The sequence below is a fragment of the Protopterus annectens genome, chromosome 2.part1 (assembly GCF_019279795.1).
Source record: "Protopterus annectens isolate FY-2018-M chromosome 2.part1, PAN1.0, whole genome shotgun sequence".
Lineage (NCBI taxonomy): Eukaryota > Metazoa > Chordata > Ceratodontiformes > Protopteridae > Protopterus > Protopterus annectens.
The window spans coordinates 1,753,713,795-1,753,736,975 of NC_056729.1; the positions used below are offsets into that span (position 1 = coordinate 1,753,713,795).

Below are 23,181 nucleotides of genomic sequence, written 5' to 3' on the forward strand. Positions count from 1 at the left end.
GGGAACAGAGCACTGTAAGGTCAGAATATGCAGCTATAACTAGAAGTGGTTATGTCAGACGTTTTGGTGACTGACAGAGACGGTAGGTCTAACTAATCTGCCTTTTTAAGTGCATTCAGTACTCTTCCCCTCTGTCCTACCTGCCCTCTCACCCTTTCTCCACTTGCCCCATGCCCTCTTCAATGCTTCTAGTTTGTCATATACATCTCTGATGTCTTGCAGTATCCACCCCACATAAAAACACAAAATCATATTTAGACAAACTCAGACATCATTCTGCACAAAGCAATAATAGCTACAAATGTCACTCTGGTGGTTCAGAGGTTTACTTCTTTGTAAACAATGGAAAAAAGAAATACTCATCATATAAAAAATGCACATAAATGCTTAAATGTCGTATAAAACTTGCAAATGTTTGAAATAAATGCACAGCAGTAGAGCTATAGAACTAAAGTTTGAGATCTAACCCTGGTTACTCCTCAGACAGTCTCAGATGACAGGAAAATAAATAAGAATGAAAGCTTTGTAATTATTTTAATTACAGATACCAGCTCCATCTTCATCACCCAGTAGACCAATACTGATTGGATCTAGTCAACCAGGCACCTAATACCCGTTCGGACTATGAAAGCCCTTCCTGTTACCTAGAATGCTGTGCAAGTTAGAACCCTTATCCAAATCTCTGCAAGCCAACACAAGGCACACCGGCAACTCACCTCAGTGACTGACTACACATACATACATAACTAAAAAATGATCACTCTCTCGGATCAAACTGGACCACAAGTCAATCATAATCACCTTAAGACTAAACACCATCTTCCAATACCTTGCTACTAAGAGATTATGCTAAGGCTAATCTACTGAAATTGAGCGATGGCAGATAACACCACTGGTTATGCAGATATCCAGAATCCCTTACCTATTAAATTCTGTGCACATATAAATAGCTGCACAGGTGCATCTGTCCCCCTCCAAACCAAACACAATGCCAAACGTAATACACTGCAGGAAAACATCACTGATGGAACCCAAATACAAACAGACTCTGTAACGAAAGAATTAGTTTAACTCTCAAGATGCTAAAAATACTCTTGCTAAATTCAACAGGGAACTCCATACACTGATCAAATTAACCAAAATCAGATACAAGGTAAAAAATAGCCACCCAGGTGAAGGATAACAACAAAGCCTTCAGCAGCCAAGTTAGAAACCTCAGACACAATATGCACCTCTGCACAGAGATAACTGTAAATATCACATAGTTGGACCCAGACAATACAGCCAATCTGCTAACAACAAATATAGCTCTACCTTCACCCCTCTCCCCTTTTATACTCCCAGATCACATACATGCACCTACACCCCCTCAAAAATAAATCAACAAGCACTACCCAAGGCCAAGAACACTACTTCCATGAGACTGAACAACATACCAGGCTGCCTAATGTTCATCCTGAAACAGGACTTGTCAGACCCCCTACACAGGCTATTCAATATCAGCTTCCAAACAGGCTCATAGACAGATGACTGGAACAATCACCCCCCTGCCCTACTGTATCCTCTATTTACGGTCCTTTCATCACTACGTTTAGTACAGTTGTGTACACTTACCATAAATGTAGATTTTCGAGTGTATTCACTGTTGCAGTCATTACATTTGGGTAATCTGCTGGCAGGTTGCCCTCAGTCGGCCTGAATAACAAAGTCTTGGGTCCTGCGTCAGTTGCTGTCTCCTCTTCCATGACGTCAGGGGTATAAAACATGCAGCCGACGCCATTTTATTCAGTTTTTCTTGCCCCAGATGTCAGGTGTCCCCCAAATGGGGAGCAAATATATATATATATATATATATATATATATATATATATATATATATATATATATATATATATATATATATATATATATATAAATAAATAAACAAAAATAAATGTAAATGCAGTTTTAGCAATATAAACTTTACCATCATCTAAAAGCAAATACACCACAAAGGCTTTAGAATACAGTGAAGGAGAGAGACGTTATAGAAAAGGGGGATGGCGGGTGGGTAACGTGGACTGCAACAGTGAATACACTCGAACATCTACTAAGTGTACACAACTGTACTATGTTCTTCCTGTTTCACTGTTGCAGTCATTACATTTGGGTAGAATCCCAAAGCTATGGATGGGAGGATGGAACTAAATAGCATTAGGAGCGGCTATAAGGCCCCACAGAACAGCAGTGGCAAAGCCTGCCCTGGATTTAGAGAACAGAGGCAAATGATAATGCTTTGTGAAGGTATGAACAGAGCTCCAAGTAGCAGCTTCTAGAAGGTCTTTGGTTGGAACTCCTCTGAGAAAAGCTGCTGAGGTAGAGGCAGCCCTGGTGGAATGTGACCTGATCCCCTTGGGCACAGGTTTACCATGGTCCAAGTAGCAGAAACGAATACAGTGGCTTATCCACTTAGAAACAGTCTGCTTTGATATAGCCTTCCCCTCTGATCCTGCAGTAAATACCACCAGTAGTTGCTCAGATTTTCTTAGAGATTTGGTCCTGATTAAGTAGAATCTTAGTTGTCTGTGTACGTCCAATGAATGCAGAATCCGCTCCCCCTTGTTCTGCGGATTTGGGTAAAATGTTGGCAGGTGAATTGTTTGGTAAAGAGCCACACTGGATACCACCTTAGGCATAAAAAAAGGATTGGTCCTGAGGGTCACCCTGTCCGGGTAAAATGTAATAAAAGGCACCACCGCCATGACAGCGCCTGTAGTTCTGAAAGTCTTCTTGCTGAAGTGACTGCCAAGAGGAAAGCTGTTTTCCAAGATAAAAAATTTATATCCACAGTAGCTGCTGGTTCAAAAGGAGGCAGGGTGAGTTTTTCCAGCACAAAATTGAGGTCCCATGCAGTAGCTGGTGATCTTTTGGGAGGCCTTAAATTTTTGGCCCCTCTAAGATACTGTTTAAGCAGAGGATGAGAAAAGAGGGGAGGCTCCGTGTTGTAATGAGCCGAGATGGCAGAGGCATGGATTTTTATTGAAGAAAAAGATAGGCCCTTGTCAAGCATCTCAGTCAAATATTGTAAAATCTGAGGGATATTGGGCTTTGCTGTGTCCGTTCCTTGTGCTTGGTTCCAAGCACAGAATCTCTTTCATTTATCAGCATAAGATTTTCTGGTACTAGACCTTCTGGCTTCCAAAATGACATCCATCACAGATTTACTGAGAGGTGTTGTTTGAATAATTAAATGATCAGCCATGCTGCAAGGTTCAGAGTTTGGAGCTGAGTGTGCAGAATTTGATTGTTCTGCTGAGACAGTAGATGAGGTATTTGAGGCAAGTACCAAGGAGGGAGTTGAGACATATTCCTTGAATTGGGTACCAGTGCTGGCGAGGCCAGTCCGGAGCAATTAGGATAATTTCTGGTTTTTCCTGTCTGACCTTTAGTAAGACCTTGGAGAGAAGAGGCAGAGGGGGAAAGGCATAGACTGATAGGTTTTTCCAACTGAAGGATAGGGCATCCACTTAACATGCTTGTCTGTGATAGGTCCTTGTGCAGAATTTGTCCAGTTGATAATTTTGGGGAGAGGCAAACAGATCTATGTCTGGGCTCTCCCATTTCTGTCTCAACATGCTGAAGATTTGTGGATCCAGTTTCCACTCGTGCGGGTCCATAAGACTTCTGCTTAGGTCGTCTGCCAGAGAATTTTGTTTTCCTGGCAGGAATTGAGCTTGAAGATGTATTTGGTAAGTCAAAGCTGTGTTCCACAATGCCATGGCTAGTTTGCAAAAGGGGCAGGAATGTGTACCCCCCCTGCTTGTTTATGTACCACATAACCATGGTGTTGTCCATCTTTATCAGTAGTTGTCCTGGATGAAGTAAGTCCTTGAAGGCTGTCAGTGCATTCTGAACAGCTAGCATCTCTTTCTGGTTGATATGCAGATGCATTTGTTTTGGGCTCCATTTGCCATGAATGCATCTCCCTGCCAGGTGGGCCCCCCAAGCATAGTCTGATGCATCTGTAGTTAGGGTTTGCGTTGCAGGGGGTAGAGTGAATGACAGTCCCTTGTTTTGGTGAAATGTCTCTGCCCACCAAAAAAAACTCCTGTTGTAGGCAGGGAATGAGAGGAATCATTGTTTCCAGACTGTGACAGTGTTGACTCCATAAACTTTTTAGATACCACTGAAGTTTCTTCATATGCAGTCTCGCATAAGGAATTAGTAGAATGCAGGATGCCATGAACCCCAAAGTCTGCAGAATTTGTCTTGCAGATAACTGGGTTTTTGTTGCCATTTGTTTGAAGTATGTTGTCAGTTGCCTTTGTTTGTCTGGCGTAAGGTAAGCCATCTGTGCAGTTGTATTCAAGCTTGCACCCAGGAATGTAATTATTTGAGGGGGTACCAGTTGGGATTTCTTTTCGTTTATTTTGTACCCTAGGCATGTTAGAAGCCTTTTTACAAACACCAGATGTTGAAGAAGAGTGTCCTTGTCTTCTGCTTGAATGAGACCGTCGTCCAGATAAGGATACATTTGTATGCTTCTTTGTCTGCAGAATGTAATTACTGGTGCCAGGCACTTTGTAAACACCCTGGGCGCAGTAGATAAGCCAAAGGGCAGTGCAGGGAATTGGTAATGCAAAAAACCTACCTTGAAGCGGAGGTATCTTCTGCACGATTCCCTTATTGGGACATGCAGGTTTGTTTGTGCCTTTCGGCTTTTCCCGGTTAGGGGTCGCCACAGCGGAACTCCGTTCTGCTAATGATTGGTAGTGGATTTTTACATACCGGGTTACCAGCCCTGACGCACAACCTTCAACTAAGGCACGCCCCCATTCACGTATGCCTCCACACAGAAGGCGCTCTAGCTGAGAATCGAACGGGACAACGTCTTGCTATGAGGCAACAACGCTACGGCAGCACCACCACCGCAGTTTGATATGCAGGTATGCCTCTTTTAATTCTAGAGCCACTAACCAAGCGTTCCTGCCCAGCATAGGCAGTAGCTGTTGTAAAGTCAGCATTTTGAATTTTGGAATGTCCAGGAATGTGTTCAAAATCGATAAGTCCAGTATTGGATGCCATGCATTGTCTTTTTTGGGTACCAGGAAAAGTTGTAAATAAAAAACCTTGTCCTTTTTCCTTTTCTGGCACTGGTTGAATAGCCCCCATATCCATGAGGGACATAACTTGTTTTTGGGCCTCTGCCCATTGATTTTGTGGCAGATCTGGCCAACCATTTGGAACTGGCAAAGTATGGAAATGAAATCTGTACCCCTGGGATGCTATGTTTAATACCCACTTGTCCTGGGTAATTAACTGCCAATTTTGAGCATGAAGTGCTAATCCCCCCCCACACCCAAGGGGGCTGCCAAAAGATGAGTGCTTGGTGAAGGTAGAGGGAAGTCATTGAGACTGCTTACTGTAGGGTTGTGCTTTGTTTCCTCCAGATTTGGAGGTGGTGGCACCCCATTGCTTTGACCTGTAAGAACCCTGTGGCTGGTATCTAGAGCCTTTTGAGTGCCTGGATTTGCCTTGAGAGGTTCTGCTGGACACAGGAAAGGACTAATTTTTAGTAGGCCAGTGCCTACTGAACCTGGGTGGCTGCACTTGTAAGAAATCTTTTACAGTTTGCATAGATTTAGCTGCGTCTTCCATTTTCTTTAAAACCTCTTCTGACTTATTACCAAACAGAGTATCATGCTGTAAAGGGGCATCCAACAATTTAGCTTTAACATGATCAGGCAAATTTTGCTCCTTGAGTCAGGCATGCCTTCTAATCACAGATCCAGTAAGTGCAGCCCTGCAAGAGGCCTCCAAGGAATCAAAACCACATTGCAAAGTATGCTTTCCAACCTGTTCTGCTGAATGCAATAATTCCTGTAATTCTTTATTTTCCACACAATCCGAAATCAACATCATTTTCTGTTTCAATAAGCCCATAACATGCTGTTGATATTTAAGCATATGAAACTGGCAGTTTAAGGCCCTAATTGCCAATGCTGCAGACGTATAAACCTTCTTTCCCCATCTATCCAGTGCCCTGGAATCTCCATCAGAGGGGGTACTATTCTTGGCTGTAGAGGCCTTTACACCTTTGGGACCCTGTGAGATAGTCTCAGGATCAAAAGCAGGATTTTTGAATAGAAATTTGAGGGAGTCAGGAACCCTATAATATCTGTCTGGCTTACTAGGAGCCAGAGATCAGGAGCCATGCTTGATTCCGAAAAAACATCATCAACAACATCTAATACAGGAGGTATTGCCAAAGGCCTATGCTGAGGAAGAAGAAGGAAATCCCTAAACCTCTTTTTTGATTCAGAGAAATCCTGACTCTCCCAGTGAAAATGTTCCCTTAAAGTATGCAAGGTTTCTCCAAAAGAATAATCCTCAGGAAGAGATGCAGATGGGATGGATTCTTCTGCATCAGAATCCTCATAGAGTGGAAAAGAAAATTCCTGATCAGAAGAGGAATCAGGAGAAATGGAAACCTGATCTGAAGATTCATGATCAGTGCCTTGCCTAGGCCTGTGGCTCATGCGTCAGTTTTTTAGACATAGAAGATGTTTTTGATCTTGTTTTTGAGGCTGGCTTTGGTTTTATATAAAAATGTTGAGGCCTGAAAACACTCTCAGAAGCCGGTGCCTGCTCAGCGGCTCCGGACCCATCCGAGGGAGAGACATCCACAGGTTCAATACTCTGAGAATCTCGCAGCATACTGGACTCCACATGGGTCTCGGTAGAGGCCTGCGACTCAAACGTAGCAGGTATCAGGGGCTGCGAAAGCACCACACTGAGTACCGGTGACTGGCTTAGGAGAAGTTTCGTCAGTTTTGGACCTCGACGGTCTGTCGCTGTCTTTTTCTTTGCGTTTTTTGTGAACTCCGGTAGTTGGATTGCTAACCGACGACATTTCAGGGTAATTAAATCTGGATCCAAAATATTTAGAAGCAAAAATATACCGACACTTAATAGTGCGTTGGTTAAATCTAGCACAAAACCGACAGCAAGGCACGTTATGATCTGGGCCTAGGCATGGAATACAGTACAAATGAAAATCCTTATCAGGTATTTGCTTCCCACAAGTAATGCAATTATTAACTTTTACTGACATCGGAAAGAAGCAAGAAAAAGTTTCCCCAATGGGGTACTTAGCTTTAGTCGAAGACTTCGGTTCTGAAACTCAAATGTGAAAATTTCAGGAGTTGGCCGACCGGCACTTGTGAACTGCTTCTGCTTCAGGCACCGCACGGCAAGAAAGACTGAATAAAATGGCGTTGGCTACATGTTTTATACCCGTGATGACCTGACGTCATGGAAGAGGAGACAGCAACCGACGCAGGACCCAAGACTTTGTTACTCCGGCCGACTGAGGGCAACCTGCCAGGAGATTACCCAAATGTAATGACTGCAACAATGAAACACGAAGTACATCCTCTATTTATGGTCCTTTCATCACTACGGATTCTTTATTTTAAGAACGACTTTTTCAACGCACAGTTCATGTCTACAGGCAAAGCATCCAGAAGCAGGGATATAATCATTGCACTGTACTTGGCTCACATAAGGCTAATTACTGAATATAATGTCCCTTTCAGTATGTACCTGGATAAACATCTGTCGCAAATATAATAACCACAATGTTGTCCCCACTGAAAAAAAAAACAGGGGCTGCCTAAATCTTAAAATCTATGCAGACCATAAAAAAGCTTTCTGACCACAGTGGCAATGTGGTGGTCAAAAGAGAGGTTGCTGTTGGCTTGTGCTCCCAGACCTCTTATGGCACCTTCTGTGTTCAGTAGAATAACCATCGATGTGGTACTTCATAGGAACTGGGTTTTTCCAAAGGAGACAACGACACATTTTTTGGCACTGAGCTTAAGGCCATGGTTCTGACACCAGTCGCTGATCTCAGTGAGGCCTTTCTGTAGGATGTCAACATCACTTGGGGAGTTAATTATGGCTCCCAACTTGCAAACATCTGCGAACTTTGTCAGCCAGAGTCCCTTTGTGCTGGGCTGGACTTCAGACAGAGAAATACATACCAAACAGGAGAGGACCCAGGACCGAACCCTGTGGGACTCCACTTATGACTGGTCGGCAGTCTGACTTACAGTCAGCTACTTTCACACTGTGGGTTCTATCTGTGAGCCAGTTTGCAACCCACCTAGTGATATGGGGGCTGATGCCTAGCTTAGTGAGTTTTTCTATGATTCCTGAGTGGGGAATGGTATCAAAGGCCTTGGCCAGATCAAAGTAGGTTGTATACCTTACCTCCATCCATAGCTCTGGTGACCGACTCAAAAGAAGTCGACAAGTTGAGCAGGCATGATCTACCCTTCACAAAACCAAACGGTGTGGCATCCAGAGTTTGGAGATTCCCTATATCCTTGTTTATTAGGTCCATGATGATGCGTTCCATAACTTTGCATATCAGACTCGTCAGGCTAATAGGGAGATAGTTCCCAGGGTCTGTAGTTACTCCTCCTTTGTGGAGAGGGACGACTGTAGCAGTGCGCCATTCGGCAGGGACAAAGCCTGAGGTGAGGCTGTGATTGAACAGGGCACACAGGTGAGGTGAAAGTTCACTCTGTAGTTCATGTAGAACACAGCCAGGGATATTGTCAAGTCCCACAGAAGCTGTATTCTTGCCCTTGGACAGTGCTGTTTTAACCTGTGCAGCAGTAATACCGGCTGCCTGGCAATCTACTGGCATTGTGATTGGTTCTTTGGTGGGGGAGAGAGGGGTAAACTTGGCACTGAATCTGTTAGCCAGTATATTGGCAATATCTGTTGGCTCTGTATAGGAGATGCCATTGTGCAACAGCTCCGAGCAAATCTGGGTATTGCCGTGGAGATTCTTTACATAACTATACAAGCCCTTGTGGTTGTCTTTACTATCTGCTGCAATTCTGTTTTCATAGCTAGCTTTAGAGGATTTGATGAGGGATCTCAACCTTTTGTTGAGGCTGATAAGGGAGTTTTTCCAGTCTTGGGACTTGCCTTATTCCGCATCAGTTTCCTCCTTCTGTTGTAGAGTTTATTTATGGCAGGGGACCACCAGATTGGCTTCCCTTTTTTGGAGGAGAGCATCTTTGTACTATTGGATATGGCGAGATTCATGCATTTGTGTACATGTTTGTAGAGAGCATTAGTATATGATTCAGCAGTCATACAGCTGTTCTCCAATTGCATGGGTGTTATGATGTTAGCCATCTCTGTTTTTAGGAGCCCAAAGTTAGCTCTGGAAAAGTTTTTCATGGTGGTTACCTTTGTGGGGGGTGGGGTGGGAGTGATGTGGATTTCCAAGGTGATTCGTTTGTGGTAGGATCTAACCGGGAGTGGTTGACTGCTGGTATAGAGCAACGGTCGCCCATGTTAGTAATGACCAGGTCAAGGATGTTGCTACCTCTAGTGGGGGAAGTGGGGGATAAGAACAAGCTGGTCCAGGGCATTGGAATTAATGAACTCCAGGAAACGTTGGGCAAGTGTATTGGTACATGAGTAGTTTTCCCAGTTAATGGAGGGATAGCTGAAGTCGCCCAGTATGAGAGTGTTAGGTTGGACCCTAATATTCTCCAGGGTGCTTAGGAACGTGGTTGGGGATCTATAGCAGGCTACGACCTGAATCGCTGTCTTACCCAATGTTAGCTGCACCTGAAGTATCTCAGATGAGTTATGTTAGGCTACCAGTCTGGAGGTGTGCGCATCCTTTATGAATAAGGAAGCACCACCACCTTTGGAGGTTCAGTCCAAGTTATGGGGCCAAAAGGTGTGGAATGAGTTATAGCCTGGTAGCGCAGGGGTGCTTTCTGCTGCCTCGAACCAGGTCTTGGTTACAGCACAAATATCGATGTTCTCCATTTTAAGGAGTGCTTCGAGCAAGTGCATTTTGAGAGTTAGACTTCTAGCATTGAGCAGCATGACCCTCAGATTGCATTTGCTTGCAGCTGGTACAGTGGTAATTTGGTCTTTGGAACACTGCCTAAAAAAGACACTATGGGGGGGGGGGCAAGAGCCTTGGCCAGTATCCGGAAGCCCAGGGGTGACAGATGCAGGCCATCTCTGGCAAAACATTGATGTCTGTCAATCTGTCTGTCTGCAAAGCTATGGAGAGGATCATTATGGAACTCATAAACAAAGACATTGGGGACCTACAGACATTGGATCCTACCCAATTTGGCTTTGTCAAAGGCAGATCCTGCCTTCTGAACTTGGTTGACTTTTTTGAAACAGTCACTAAGGCCATTGATGAAGGTAAGGCAGTTCACACAGCCTACCTTGACCTTGCAGAAGCCTTCAACACAATACCCCACTCGGGCATCATTGACAAACTCACCAGCTTAAATGTAAACCCATATGTCACAAGATGGGTTGCAAACTGGCTCAAGGACAGAACCCACAGGGTCAGAGTTGCTGGAGCCATGTCAGACTCTAAGCCGGTCACAAGCGGTGTCCCACAGGGCTCAGTCCTTGGACCCCTCTTGTTCGGCATTTATTTTTCCGAGGTACAGGCAAACATAGGAGGATTGTGGCTGACAAAGTTCGCAGATAACTGCAAACTGGGCGACATAATTGATACTCCAGCGGACACAAGCATCCTTCAGAGAGGCCTCATAGAAATGGATAATTAGTGCCAGAGCCATGGCCTTAAGCTGAATGCCAAAAAAAGTATAGTCATACCCTTTGGGAAAAACAAGGTACCCACAAATTACCACATAGGTGGTAATCCATTAAGTACGGAAGAGATAATCAGGGACCTAGGGACCCAAGTTGACAGTAACCTCTCATTTGACACTCACATTGCCAAAGTGTTTAGGAAGACCTTCTATATTGCCCACCTTATCATGAAGGGATTCACATCTAGATCAAGAGAGGTCATTGTGCCCCTGTACTCTTCTCTTATCAGGCCAATGATTGAGTACAATACCCCATTTGGGATGTATCTTACCTGACACCTGCAGCAGTTGGAAAGACCCCAAAGGTTCCTCACCAAGAGGATAAAGGGTCTCAAACATATGTCATATGCTGCCCGGCTAAAGAAACTCCAGCTCTATTCAGTCGTATACCGCCTACTCAGAGGTGATCTGTGCCTGACGTACAAAGCCATGTCCAATCCGGAATTAATGGACATGCTCCACCTCAGAAAATCCAAATCCATCAGAGCCATGAGAGCAAGAGACTTGAACCTTAACACAGAAATAAATAGGATGCGCTGGAGGGACAGATTCATAACCCAGAGGCTCCCTACACTCTGGAACAGAATCCCAGTCCATGTTAGGCAGAGCCCCTCACTAACTCTATTCAAGAGAAATCTTGACGAGTGGATGGGAGATCGTAGGTTTACCCCGGGGGTCATCTCTGTGTCACTACTAGACAGAGGCACAGTAAACTAAACCCTAAATGGGCGTAGTATTCTCATCCTAAGGGGTGGTGAAAGCCACACACACTCTGGCTACGCTTATAAATGCCCTAGGGCAGATAGCCTAGTACGAACCTATGAATCATGTCATCCAGACAGATACTGGATCCCCTTAGAATGACACCAGAAACAATTGTTGAAATCAATCATTTTTTGCTTGTACTGTGGTATCATTCTGGGTGATGGTAGGAGGCTGCTCAGGGCTAGGGTCATACTCGCCTGGGCTACATAATTCAAGAACTCCTCCATGTCTCCTTTCATGTAGTCCAGGGAGGTATGTCTCAGTTCATTTACACCCACATGTACAATGACAGTCCTATTTTTACCTGTTGTTGAGTGACCTGAGTGTGTGCATTATGTGGCGGATCCTGGCACCTGACAGTTACTTTCTCCTTATTCAACCTAGTGAGTGGGACATCAGTGTGCCTCACTATCGGGACACGTATGACTAGTGTATTGGGCATGCTGGTTTGCCTTAGGGACTTTGGTTGAGTGGCACACTGTTTAGGAGAGTTGTGTGTCTTGTGATTAGTGTTGTGGTCCCTGCTGTTTGGGTAGATTTTTATTGAGAGCCTTCGCGAAGGTGGGTGCGCGGTTTGTGCTTTTATGTGAAGGCAGTACTGGTGTGTGCTCTAGAGGGCTGTGTGTTCCACAATCCTCTGGTTGGCATAATGGTTAAGGTGTTTACCTTACAGACACAAGGTGCATGGTTTGATTCTCACATGGGCTAATTGTCTAGGCTTAAAATGGTCCACAAGGACAGTTAGCCTAGTACTAATAATATATGAACCTATGTGGTGTGGTGCAAGTGTTGACCTTCTCCTCTTGACCAGCTATTCTGGTCTTGGTTGGAGAGTGTGTGGCTTCACATTTGGATTTTAAGTGCATCGCTCACAAGTCTGGAGTGTTGGAAGGTAAGAGGAGAGGGTTTTCACTGTACATGAGGCAGTTGCCACACTGACTCAGGATCCCCAAGCTTAGCAGGCTAATAGGAGAAAGCACTGGGAACTGACCTTTCGACATGCCTGGAGGGGTGGGGATTAATAATAATTACTGGAGCTGTTTCTTTGTAGAACATTTAGTACTGGTAACACTTTTGTGTGCTACAATAATTGCTACAAAAAGTCTGGTAAAGTGCTGGACTAATAAGCTAGTAAAAGTGAAGGAGAGGAGAGAACTAGCAGATCGAAGGAAAAAATTGAAGAGCAGACTTTTTGCCACCGCTCAGAAGCTTACAAGCAGTCCTGGATACAGCAAATCTGTATCTGGACTACACTACTTCCAGGAATGGCAGGAAACAGTTTTTTTTAAGTAGAAAGTGAAGAGACAGAAGATAATGAGGTAACTCAATATTCAGAAACTAAAGGGGTGGGGCTTTGCTAAGTTCTCACTATAAACAGTAGAATGAGCTGATGTAATGTGACTGGGGGGTGTCCAGTATCAACTTTATACTAGAGGCGGGCAACTCAAAGCCACCAAGACTTAAGACCACCACAACAACTGCACAGGTGGGTGGTTGGGAAAAAAACAGTTGTACAGGTTACAGAGGATATTTATTAAATCAGAAGTGCAGAGGACAACTGAAAATAAACACTTACCTTTTCCCAATATCACAGCAGGCAGTACGGCAGTCTCTCTGCAGCTTAGAACAGCTTGAGCAAACAGGTATAAATGACTTAAAACAGCGTTGGTGGGATAAAACTGTACCACAAATAATAGCGCTTTTATAGAACAGTCTTCCAGTCCACGTAAGCACTTCTCTTACTCTACGAAAACGTAACGTGGATAACTCAAGAGTAAATCACATACGTAACACAATGTCAGACTTCTCTGGTCTCAGTCTGGAAACGGGAATGATATAACTAGTACTTTGGCACCCGCTAGTGATTGTACTAAAACGTAACCTGGATAACTCGATAGTAAATCACATACGTAACAGAATGTCAGACTTCTCTGCTCTCAGTCTGCAAACTGCAATTATATAACTAGTACTTTGGCACCCGCTAGTGATTGTACTAAAACGTAACGTGGATAACTCGACAGTAAATCACATACGTAACAGAATGTCAGACTTCTCTGGTCTCAGTCTGCAAACTGGAATGATATAACTAGTACTTTGGCACCCGCTAGTGATTGTACTAAAACGTAACCTGGATAACTCGACAGTAAATCACGTACGTAACAGAATGTCAGACTTCTCTGCTCTCAGTCTGGAAACTGGAATGATATAACTAGTACTTTGGCACCCGCTAGTGATTGCAGCAGACTCCCCTCAGCTCAAGTTCCTCCCAAACGATAAACCTCTGCTCCTGCTACCTTCTCTAGATCAAGAAGGCCACAATTAAACCCTGAGAAATCATAAAATGCCGTTACACAGGACGAAGAACACTGACACAGAAATGTATAAAAATCTCTCAGCTTCAGATCCTCACACATCCCTTCTATTGTGTCCATTTAGCAGGAGGAGGAGGGCAGGTTATTCCAGTATCTGGACAGAGACCAGAGAAATCCAAAGTTCCAGTAAGTACATAAAAAGAAGTTATGTACTCACCATAACGTTCCATCTGAGTACAACAGAAACAAGAAACCAACTTGTTAAAAACAAAAAGACGCCAACTCCTATCCCAAGACAGCTAGGCTAGATACAAATCCTGCCAGTTCTTTCTTTGTAAATCCAATTCCAAATAACGTTCAAGCGAGGTAAAAATAACGCTTTTATTAACTCAATAAAAAAAGAGCGTTTTCGCCGTGGTATTACCACAGCTTCTTCAGCATAACAAACAACATTTTAAAAAAAACGCCAATTAAATATATAGGCTGTGCATGACGTGGTGAAAGAGGTAAACCCTTTTAAAGAAACATAATCGCAAACAACGTGCTATGCACTTCCCATTTACTACCTATAAGAAATTTTTGTTAAAAACATTTTAAACTCATCTTCCTTTAAAATTAATCAAATAACAATTAATTTTCTTCTGGAAAATGCTATGTTTGTTTCCACAATACAATTTAAATAAATCTTCATACTAGCTACTAAAACTTCATAACTGAATAGGCTGTCGTTAATTATTAACCCTAAACTCATGTACCATATCCTAGTTATGTACAATACTTTTTAACTTCAATAACATCTTTGCTATGTGTTTACCACTAATTTTAATGTAAAATAATTTAAATAGTCTAAATATGCTAAGGAATTAAACATTAAATGAACATTCACTACCTATTTTTATTATATATTGTTATGTGTTAAAATGATTATATCAGGAAAATTTTTTTATAACTTAAATTTAAATTTAAAATGAATAAAAAACTCAAATTAATACTTAAATGTATTGAATAATAAACCTTATTTCCATTTATATCTCAGATAATTTCTCATTTTTAGGACACATGAGATATTACAACTCTCATTTAGTCCTGGGAAACAAAATGAGTTCAAACGAAGCTGCCATTCTAACTCACGGACCTCTAGTTGTATATTTATTGGTCCTCCCCTCGACGTTTGTGGTACTGAATCAATGGCTAAAAAACTAAAACTATGACCTTCATATTTTTCACAATGCTTGGCCAGGGCATTTTCATTTTTTCTTGTTCTTATTGCATACAAGTGTTCATATATCCTGTCGCGTAATCTGCGATCAGTTTTTCCCACATAGTATGCTTCACAGCAATTACATAAAGCAAGGTAAACAATAGATTTAGAAATACAATTTAAGTTACAGTTAATATAATACCTATTGTCACCTATTTGAAAAGTGCTGCTGTTTTTAACATGCTGACAATATTTACAAAAACCACACTGCCTACACCCTTTAAACTTAGTATTATTATTGGGTTTATTATTACTTTCAAGAATGGATTTCAAATTGTCACCTCTTTTATATACAAAATTAGGTCTATCCCCTAATTTTTCAAGTAATTCTTCATTATTAAGTTATAAAAAAATTTTCCTGATATAATCATTTTAACACATAACAATATATAATAAAAATAGGTAGTGAATGTTCATTTAATGTTTAATTCCTTAGCATATTTAGACTATTTAAATTATTTTACATTAAAATTAGTGGTAAACACATAGCAAAGATGTTATTGAAGTTAAAAAGTATTGTACATAACTAGGATATGGTACATGAGTTTAGGGTTAATAATTAACGACAGCTTATTCAGTTATGAAGTTTTAGTAGCTAGTATGAAGATTTATTTAAATTGTATTGTGGAAACAAACATAGCATTTTCCAGAAGAAAATTAATTGTTATTTGATTAATTTTAAAGGAAGATGAGTTTAAAATGTTTTTAACAAAAATTTCTTATAGGTAGTAAATGGGAAGTGCATAGCACGTTATTTGCGATTATGTTTCTTTAAAAGGGTTTACCTCTTTCACCACGTCATGCACAGCCTATATATTTAATTGGCGTTTTTTTTTAAAATGTTGTTTGTTATGCTGAAGAAGCTGTGGTAATACCACGGCGAAAACGCTCTTTTTTTATTGAGTTAATAAAAGCGTTATTTTTACCTCGCTTGAACGTTATTTGGAATTGGATTTACAAAGAAAGAACTGGCAGGATTTGTATCTAGCCTAGCTGTCTTGGGATAGGAGTTGGCGTCTTTTTGTTTTTAACAAGTTGGTTTCTTGTTTCTGTTGAACTGAGTTGTCAGTATGCCGTCCGACCAACTTTCCAGTCCTGGGAGTCCTAGGCTTGCTAACCCGACAGCCAAGAATGACAATTATAGCTTGGCTGCATTATTAAAAGACCTTTCTCAACGGATGGATGTAATTTCAACTAAAATCGACATGCTGGAAAAGCGTGACTATGTTCCGAACGGATCTTCGCAAACAGTCATTCCAGCGAGAACAACGACTGCCCAAATAACGCCAAATGAACTCGATGTAAATACATCTATAAGGAATACATTAACAGGATCGCTACCTTTAAGACAAAGACAAAATTTATTACGAACATCTGCTGCACAGGAGAATGTTACCCCTTTGACCGGGGAGATGTACGATTATCACTTCCCAGCCTTAGGCAATAATCAACAACCACATGGTTTAACGGGAGTCCCTATAGTGGATGACTGGATCAATAACATGGATAATATGAACTTTAGCCCAGGACAGGGACAACTAACTAAAGATGCGGCTAACCCTACAGTAAGTAATATTTCTATTGTTGACAATTTGAAGAATTTTGATTCGCACCTTCTAAAATTAAAAAGGCTTCAACTTGAAGTAAAGTACTTTAGGCAATGTCAATCAGAAAAATTAATACCTAAAGGGTTGAGATCTGTTTTTTGCCCTACAGGTTTATTTTTTGACCCTGAATTCAATAAGGAATTGACTATGCTATTTGATACTCAGGGTTTACAGTTATTGGATGTCCTGGTTAAACATTATAACATTCAAATTGAGAAGCTAACTAAAGAAGTATCCAGTTTGGATAACGTATTAAGAAAAGATCTGGATTTTGAACGTTACAGGTTTGACTATGCTCGTATTTTTACGAGCATTGATTTATTTATCGAAAAATCTAAAATTACGAAAAATAAAAAGTTAATGAGGGATAGAGCAGCATACCAGAATAACGCAGCCTATATAAAATTAAATGGCCCAATCAATAAAAGTGGAAAAGATACAGAGAATTTGGGATTAGACCGGAACCTTCCTTTGGATGAAGACAACCCTGATAATAATCCGGAGGATGTAGAAGGATCAAACTTGAGACAGAGTAACAGAATACAAGAAAACATTAATAGAAATGGGCCCCCTCAGTACACGAACAATAGACAATTTTATCATAACAATAAATCTAACAATGGCCGTTTTTTAGGGCCACGGAATTCCAAGTTCCAACAGAAGAAATGGAACAAAACCAGGAATTAACACCTTCGATAAGAATTAATGATTTTAGTCAAACAGTAACTTCAGAGCCCATGGCAACACCACCTGATTTTGAAAGTTCAACAATAGAAGAGACTTATAATAATAGTCCAAGAATTTTGACCAACAAGAAAGGGGATTTCAAAATTTACATGTAATGTAATTCCCAGTAAATGTAATTCCCAGTAGATCTGCCAACCAAATGAAGTAATCTCGGGCCAGACAAAGGTGATGCTTGTTGGGTGCAGCGAAGAGCCAGTCGTCCAGGTAAGGAAACACCTGAATACCCTGGAAGCCTCAGGTGAGCCGCTACAACTGCCATTACCTTGGTGAACACCCTGGGGGCTTTGGTGAGACCGAAGGGTAGGGCTCTGAACTGAAAATGACTGTCTCCAAGCCGGAAGCACAGAAACCTCCTGGAGCTTCTGTGGATCTTAATGTGGTAGTAAGCATCCTGGAGGTCTAACGAGCACATCCAGTCGCACTCTTGGAGATAAGGTAGAATGGACTGTGGGGTGACCATCCGGAATTTCTGTTTGGCTACAGACAGGTTCAACGTTGACAGGTCTAGAATGGGCCTGAGGTTCCCCGTCTTTTTTGGCACTAAAAAGAACCTTGAGTAGATGCCTGACCCGGACTGATCAGGGGAAACCTGTTCGATGGCTCACTTGAGAAGCAGCTTTGAAACTTCTAGAGCTGCGGCCTCCCTGTGAGCAGGTGGAACATCCGGGAGGTGTTTTGGAATATTTGGAGGGGCAACAAATGGGATAGTGTAACCTCTGGATATAACCTGTAACACCCAGCGATCTGTCGTAATGGACTCCCATGCCGCTGGGTGTAAGGACAATCTTCCCCCGACTGCCTCCAGAGTAGGACAGCCTGGCAACTCCTCAGGGCTGCTGACCGGGTCTATCGGAAAAGGGTTCCCTAGACCCAAAATTCCTGGGACCCCCTCTACCTCTGGCTCGGTGTCAATCATGTCCCCTCTGCCTCTAAAACTGAGATTTTCGGAACCACATCTTCTTCTGCCCTCTTTGATTCCTAGAGAAGGACCGCTGAGGGTTAGAGAAACGGATCCCGATGGCAGACAAAGTCTTCCCGTCTTTTTCGCTCTGGACAAGTGCATCACGTACTGTCTTCCCAAATAGGGAAGAACCGTCATAGGGAGCATTAATAAACGACTCCTTGAAAAGGTCCACGAACTGACACAACCTGAGCCAGGCATGATGCCTCATGGCTATGCCTGTCCCAGCAGCCCTAGCTGCTCCTTCCGTGGCATGGGAAAGGAGCCGCATATACGTGTTACAGACTGACTTCAGAGCGGCGATAAAGACTCTGGGGGCGACTCAGCAAATTCCGATGCAAGGTCTCGCTGAAGCCGGATCACATGTGCCAAATAGTTCAGCGCACGAATTGAAAAGGTCACTGAGGAACAGATGCGCTTCCCAAACCTATCCACCGACCTGGACTCCTTGTCTGGAGGGTGGACTGAGGAACTCTCCTGTGCTAGTTCCTTCTTGGTGGCTGCTGCGACCAACATAGAGTCAACTGGGGTTCCTTTTGACCAAGGTTGTCTGTTGGAGGGGGGAGATAAAATTTTGTCAGGACGTTTGGGGATGGGCTCTACGGTGTCAGGCTCTTTCCATGCCCACGTGGTGATAACATCCACCAAGGGGTCCACTGGCGGGGACACACAGGAAGTAGATGGGCCCGTGCCAAAGGCCTCCAGGAATGCTGACTCATCCACAGAAGGTTTTGGGGCTAACCAACCTCCCCTCTGGCGGAGGATCTTCATGATTTCTCTGAAGTAGACGTCTTCGGGAGGTGACCTGGGGGAACCTTCTCCTTCATCTAAGTCAGTATCCGTAGTGAGGGACTCGGGGGTCCAAATGCCTCCTTTGGCACTTGCACTTACTCTGTCCTTTCTCTTGTCCCTATCCTCTTTGCGCCTTTATCTGCCTTTTACTTGTCAGCAACACTGACTGTAGATTTGTCTTTACTTGACCCAGCACCAGAAGAAGAGGGAGTTTGAGTCCCTGTCTGGGTGGGAGATTGAGCACTTACCGAGGCCATGGCAGATTCCAGCATGGATGCGGGGAGAAGGCCTTTAGCTACTAATTTGGCCTTCCGATCCCTGAGGGCCCTAGGATTGAACCCGGTGCAGATAGCACATTGTGTGGACAAATGTGTTACTCCCAAGCAAATAACACACAGAGCGTGACCATCAGCTGGGGAGAGCTTATGGCCACACTCTGTGCATTTCTTGAACACAGATTTGGCTGATCAGCCATGGTCCTGCACCAAAAAACCACTACCTACAAGAAACACACCACACACAACACAGGTAGGGGAACGGCAGGCCTAACAACTACTCTACCGAGTTTAACAAAAACTTTTTTTTTCTTTTTTTTTTAACTAAACGACGAACAAGCGATATACTAAAAGGGGAGGAAGGGAAACAATTAACTCAGACACACTAAAGACTAAGTATAAATAAAACTTACTATCCCTAAGCACAGAGCGAAGGAGACCACGATACACACTAGTGGCGCCGCAAACGAGATCTGGGGGAAGGTAGGAGATGGTAGTGCATTATGGGTAGGGGAGGAGCTTGGAACAGATGCTAGAAAAAAAGTTGCCGGCTCGGATCCGATACGAATCCGTATACCCACAGGTTGCAGATTAAATGAAGTTAACTACTTCAGATCTTATGTTTTTCAGGTCCTGTCCACACAACGGAACAACAGGACAGAGTCTGTGGAAAACTAGAGTGGCCTATTTCAATAAACATCATACACCACGCCAAAGGATATGTTCATTCTAGAAACAGAATCAAGACTGCAATACTGAGCCTTTGTATATACGGAAGTAGCAGCTGTCGTGCTCTTATCTTTCAGGAAAAAACTGCGGATGTAGCTTGAGCCAGGGCTAAGTGACCTTTGGTGGAAATGCAAACACAGAGATACAGTCCAAAATCTACTTTGTCAGTGTAACTTTGTTATCTTTTGACCTAGTCTAGGAGGGGAAACAAAACAGAAAGTTGTTCACTTTTTCTATGACTTTACATAATCTAGATAAAAACGGAGCCGTCTACGAATGTCTGAGCAAATACTTCACCTGATGTGAGTATTTACCAGGAATACAGGCAGATGGATACTCAAGTCCAATTAGAATGAGTGTTCAAAGTAAAACCCTGTCAGGATAAAGGAAAAGGAAGGGATACTTAGAAGACAAAGTCTAAAGCTCAGAGACTTGGCAAGCAGAAAAGTCTTCACAACTAACATGGCAGTCTTCCAGGTCAAGAACATGAGACCTGCTGAAGCCACTGGTTCAAAGGTTGATCTAGTTAGACATTCCAGCACAACATTTAAATACCAAGACGGTGCTGGTCTGCTTAATGAGGACCTAAAAAGAAAAGCCCCGTGGGAAGGGTGAGCTGGCAAAGTATGGTTTGGAAATCCATCACTGCAGGAAACTGCTGATAAGTACACCTTAAATGAAAAATACCTTGCTTCTTCCTTATACAACTAAGACAGAAAGGCTCAAACCTGGTCCAAAGGCACAGAAATGGGCAAAAACAGTTTGTCTGAAGCCCACTCTAAAAACGTTTTCATCTACCCTTATGGGTCCTTCTGGTACAGTAATAAACTCAGCAACATCAGGAAGGAATTTACAGGTTCTTGACATTACCGGAATTAGGGAAACCGAGCGGTTAGATAGACTGAATGACCAGGTGAGGGTGTCTCTCGGTTAAGTTACAAGACTGGAACTTAGGAGAATGAACTTCTTCAGGTGAGGCCGTAGGAAGGGGAAACCAAGTCTGAATAGGCCAGAAGGGGGCTAAGACAATGAGTTGCAACTTGCAATCCTTGGATTTCCTAAGCAGTCTTGGAATGAGCAGAAGGGGAGGAAAAGTGTTCAAGGCACCCGGGGGCCAACTACAGGAGAGTATGTCTCTGGGTGGTGACTATGCTGAAGTACTGGGGGTATTTGGTGTTGAACAGTGAAGCAAAAAGATCCCAGCATAATGCCCTCCATTTCTTACCCCCTCCCCAGCTTGTTCAAATTACAGACAACCACCTTAATGTCTGAAAGCATGGAGAGTGCACCTTGAGTGAGTCCGTCATCAGATGTGTGCGATGTTAGAAGGTTAGCTCTCATCTCTAGTATGTTGATGTGCAAAATGCCCCTCCCCCATCTGTGTTTACCAGTGCTAGCGGTACGGATATGAGAAATGTTGACCCTCTTGTGATGTTGATTAGCTCTGTTTGATAATGTCAGGCAATTTGACCTTGCAATGGTGGGATGACTGGTCCCACTTAACTCAGAATCCACTGTAGGTTCCTCATATTGTGTCTGGCATTGAGAGCCACCTGAATCAACATCAGTATGGCCTAACACCTTCAGAACACGGACTGATGGTGGTTGATCTTGACGCAGTAAGAAAGCTACTTTTGAAATCAAAGATGAAATCCTGTTGTAAAGAAGAGCCATTAAGTGCATTACAGTACCTTGACTATATTTGATATACACAAGATCCTAGAGGGCTCTAGTTGGGATTCCTCTGTTTTACTGCTATTCTCAAAGACAGGCACAGCTGGACCAAATGTCATGTTACTGTTAGTGATCCATCAATCGGGTCACTAGGAGCTGATCATCTACTGTAAATACAGGAAAATACACACACCAAACATTCATATGTGAGTCACGACTGGGGCCATGCATATGGTGAACACCCAGGGACCTGTGGTGAGGCCAAAAGGCAATGCCCTGAACTGGTAATGACTGGCTCATACCGGGAAGCGGAGGAATCTTCTTGATGCTTTGTCCATTTTTATATGCAGATAAGCATCTTGAAGATTTGGAGAGCACATCCAGTCTCCTGGCTGGAGACAAGGCAGAGTGGACCGCACTGTGACCATCCAAAAAGTGTCCCTCTTTACATTATCAATTGAGCTGACTCAGACCTAGGACTGGCTTGAAGACTTATCTTTTGGTCAGGTGGGACTTTAGGAGTTGCTCTCTTTTGAAGCAAGAGCTGAGCCTCCCTGAATACTGTTTTCCCTTGTCTGGGTGGTACCAACGGTGTTTGGGAAGACTGGACTGAGGTTTTTATCAAAAAAGGAAATAGCCTCTGTGTTTGATTCTACTTACAAACATCAGTTGTGATGGCCATCCAGGCCAGACTGTGCAAGAACAGATGACCCCGAGCGCCTCTAGAGGGGAACAGTTGGATAGGCATTTAGGGGCCGTAGGGGGTGAAAGCCTTGAAAGGAGTCTCTATCTCATGGATACTGGGACCACATATCCTTCTGGAGCTGGTTCCAGACAGAGATTCCCCTCTGTCTGAGAACTTCCCTCTTGTTGCTGTTTGTGCTGGGTTTGATGGGATCAGTGAAACCTTAAGGTTCCAGCCCCTTTCTGATTCTGCTGGAAGGTCCTTTGTGGGGAAGAACTTTGACCTCAACAGCAATGAGGATCTTGACTTCTTGCTCACATGCAGACAGTCTGCCCCTTACTTTTCCCTCAAATAGCGAATTGCCATCAGAGGAGGCAGTGGAAAAGGCCACAGAAAATGTGTAAGCTGCAACCAGACTAGTCTCAAAATTGGGATCAGAGCTCTGTAGTTGGCAGTTACTTCAGCTTTTTGGCTGCTTTTTGACTGACGTCTCACTTAAAGTGGATTGTGTGCATCACATAGTTCAGCGCTCTTACTGAAAATGTACAGGAAGTACACACACACCTCTCTGACAGAAAATGTACAGGACGTACACATACACCTCTCTGATCGAAAATGTACAGGATGTACACACACACACAAGCTTCTCTGATTGAAAATGTACAGGATGTACACATACACTCCTCTCTGACTGAAAATGTACAGGATGTACACA

General features: G+C 43.1%; 1 protein-coding gene across 2 annotated transcripts in view; it reads right to left on the minus strand.

Moving 5' to 3' along the window:
• Positions 1-23,181, minus strand: part of MRI1 (methylthioribose-1-phosphate isomerase 1) — a 312,149-nt gene that overhangs the window by 276,318 nt on the left and 12,650 nt on the right. The window lies entirely within an intron of this gene.